Source organism: Suricata suricatta, chromosome 14, assembly GCF_006229205.1.
Source record: "Suricata suricatta isolate VVHF042 chromosome 14, meerkat_22Aug2017_6uvM2_HiC, whole genome shotgun sequence".
Lineage (NCBI taxonomy): Eukaryota > Metazoa > Chordata > Mammalia > Carnivora > Herpestidae > Suricata > Suricata suricatta.
Window position 1 is genome coordinate 88,923,716 of NC_043713.1, and position 3,022 is coordinate 88,926,737.

Below are 3,022 nucleotides of genomic sequence, written 5' to 3' on the forward strand. Positions count from 1 at the left end.
CTGTTTTCCAGAGCGGCTGCACCAGTTTACATTCCCACCAACTGTGCAGGAGGGTGCCCGTCTCTCCACACCCTCGCCAGCATCTATAGTCTCTTGATTTGTTCATTTTAGCCACTCTGACGGGTGTGAGGTGGTATCTCAGTGTGGTTTTGATTTGTGTTTCCCTGATGAGTGATGTTGAGCATCGTTTCATGTGCCTGTTGGCCATCTGGATGTCCTCTTTGGAGAAGTGTCTGTTCATGTCTTCTGCCCATTTCTTCACTGGGTTATTTGTTTTGTGGGTGTGGAGTTTGGTGAGTTCCTTGTAGATTTTGGATACTAGCCCTTTATCTGATATGTCATTTGCAGCTATCTTTTCCCATTCTGTCGGTTGCCAATTTTTTTTCATTTCCTTTGCAGTGCAGAAGCTTTTTATCTTGATGAGGTCCCAATAGTTTATTTTGCTTCTTGATTCCCTTGCCTTTGGGGATGTGTTGAGGAGGATATTGCTGCGGTTGAGGTCAAGGAGGCTGTTTCCTGCTTTCTCCTCAAGGGTTTTGATGGTTTCCCGTCTCACATTCAGGTCCTTCATCCATTCTGAGTTTACTTTTGTTGATGGTGTAAGGGAGTGGTCTAGTTCATTCTTCTGCATGTTGCTGTCCAGTTCTCCCAGCACCACCTGCTAAAGAGGCTGTCTTTTTTCCATTGGATACTCTTTCCTGTTTTACCAAAGATTAATTGGCCGTACACTTGTGGCTCCAGTTCTGGGTTCTCTATTCTATTCCCATTGGTCCATGTGTCTGTTTTTGTGCCAAGACCATACTGTCTTGAAGATGACAGCTTTGTAGTAGAGGCTAAAGTCTGGGATTGTGATGCCTCCCGTTTTGGTTTCTTCTTCAATCTTACTTTGGTATTTGGGGTTTTCTATGGTTCCATCCAAATTTTAGGATAGTTTGTTCTAGCTTTGAGAAGAACGCTGGTGCACTTTTGATGGGGATCGCACTGAATGTGTAGATTGCTTTGGGTGGTAATGACATTTTAACAAAGTTTATTCTTCCGATCCATGAGCATGGGATGTGTTTCCATCTCTTTGTGTCTTCAGTTTCTTTCATAAGTTTTCTATAGTTTTCATCATACAAATCTTTTACATCTTTGGTTAGGTTAATTCCTAGATATTTTATGGTTTTTCATGCCATTGTGAATGGGATCAGTTTCTTCATTTCTCTTTCTGTTGCTTCATTTTTGGTGTATAAAAATGCAACCGATTTCTGTACATTGATTTTGTACCCTGAAACATTACTGAATTTATGGATCAGTTCTAGAAGGCTTCTGGTGGAGTCAATTGGGTTTTCCATGTAGAGTATCATGTCGTCTGTGAAAAGTGAAAGTTTGACTTCTTTGCCAATTCTGATGCCTTTTATTTCCTTTTGTTGTCTGATGGCTGACGCTAGGACTTCCAGCTCTATGTGAAACAACAGTGGTGAGAGTGGACACCCCTGTCGTGTTCCTGATCTCGGGCGGAAAGCTCTGTTTTTCCCCATTGAGGATAACATTGGCTGTGGGCTTTTCATAAACTGCTTTTATAATGATTAAGTAAGTTCCTTCTATTCATACTTTCTTGAGGGTTTTTATTAAGAAGAATGTTGTATTTTGCCAAATGCTTTTTCTGCATCTATCAACAGGATCGTATGGTTTTTATCTTTTCTTTTGTCTATGTTAACGGGTCACATTGATGGATTTGTGAATATTGAGCCAGCTCTATAGTCCGGGAATGAATCCCACTTGATCATGATGGATAATTCTTCTTATGTGCTGTTGAATTCGATTTGCTAGTATCTTGTTGAGTATTTTTGCATCTGTATTCATCAAGGATATTGGCCTGTAGTTCTCTTTTTTTGATGGGTCTCTGTCTGGTTTGGGAATCAAAGTGATGCTGGCTTCATGGAATGAGTCTGGAAGTCTTCCTTCTATTTCTATTTTTTGGAATAACTTGTGAAGGATCGGTGTTAACTCTGCTTTAAACATCTGGTAGAACTCCCCTGGGAATCCATCTGGCCCTGGGCTTTTATTCGTTGGGAGACTTTTGATAACTGATTCGATTTCTTCACTGGTTATGGGTCTGTTCAGATTTTCTGTCTCTTCCCGTTTGAATTTTGGTAGTGCATGTGCGTTTAGGAATTTGTCTATTTCTTCTAGATTGTCTAGTTTGTTGGCATATAATTTTTCATAGTAATCTCTGATGGTTGCTTCCATTCCTGGGGGATCAATTGTAATAGATCCATTTTCCTTCATGATTTTGTCTATTTGGGTGTTCTCTCTTTTCTTTCTGAGGAGGCTAGCTAGAGGTATATCAATTTTTTTTTTCAAAAAACAACTCTTGGTTTCTTCTGTTCAATTGTTTTTTTGGATTCTATATTGTTTATTTCTGCCCTGATCTTTATTATTTTTCTTCTTCTGCTGGGCTTGGGGTGCTCTTGCTGCTCCCTTTCTAATTTCCTTAGGTACTCTGTTAGATTTTGAGTTTGCACTTTTTCTAGTTTGTGGAAATAGGCCTGGACTGCAATAAACTTTCCTCTTAGGACTGCCTTTGCTGCATCCCACAGAGTTTGGATTATTGTACTTTTGTTTTCATTGTTTCCGTATATTTTAAAAATTTCCTCTCTAATTGCCCATTTGGCCCAATCATTCGTCAGTAAGGTATTTTTAACCTCCACATTTCTGGAGGTTTTCCAGACTTCTTCCTGTGGTTGATTTCAAGTTTCATAGCATTGTGATCTGAAAGCGTGCATGGTATGATCTCAATGCGTTTGTATTCATGGAGGGCTGTTTTATGCCCCAGTATGTGATCTGTCTTGGAGAATGTGCCATGTGCCCCGAAGAAAGTGAATTCCCTAGCTTCAGGATGCAGAGTTCTAAATATATCTATCAAATTCATCTGTTCCAGTGTGCCGTTCAGGTCCACTGTTTTTTTAGTGATTTTTTTGTCTGGCTGACCTATCCATTGTTGTAAGTGGGGTATTAAAGTCCCCTGCAATTAGCACAT